This window comes from Colobus angolensis, unplaced genomic scaffold (assembly GCF_000951035.1).
Source record: "Colobus angolensis palliatus isolate OR3802 unplaced genomic scaffold, Cang.pa_1.0 Scaffold41, whole genome shotgun sequence".
Taxonomy (NCBI): domain Eukaryota; kingdom Metazoa; phylum Chordata; class Mammalia; order Primates; family Cercopithecidae; genus Colobus; species Colobus angolensis.
In genome coordinates, this window is record NW_012117488.1 from 6,930,532 (window position 1) to 6,930,852 (window position 321).

Sequence of the window (321 nt, forward strand, 5' to 3'; positions counted from 1 at the left end):
GAGTTCTCGCCCTTCGGCAGGAAGGGCGATTCTCAGCGTCCTCTCCAGTGGAGGACGTGAGCCCTCCCAGGGTCGTGGGAGAGCCAGCGCAGAGGGGAAGTCACCTTGTACGCCGTGAAGCGGGGATGCAGTTGTTACCCTAACCAGAAGGGCACCCCATCACAAATACTGGCGCGCCCAGCGCGCGTGCGCCACCCGCTTCTCTGCAGAGGGCGCCGCGGGCCAGCCTCGCCGAGTGAGGGGTGGGATCCCAGTAGCCCAGGGCAGCCCGCGGGGCAGGCCCGGGCTGCCGCGGACCCCTCTTGGCCAGCCTCCTGGCCC

The 321-nt window shown here is 69.5% G+C and overlaps 1 long non-coding RNA gene across 1 annotated transcript in view; it reads left to right on the plus strand.

The window, feature by feature from the left end:
* The first annotated feature begins 30 nt into the window (after positions 1–30).
* LOC105521797 overlaps positions 31–321 on the plus strand; it is a 32,948-nt gene continuing 32,657 nt past the window's right edge. The window contains exon 1 of the long non-coding RNA XR_001003326.1: positions 31–305. This is a non-coding gene — a long non-coding RNA (uncharacterized LOC105521797). The remainder of the gene's footprint in view (positions 306–321) is intronic.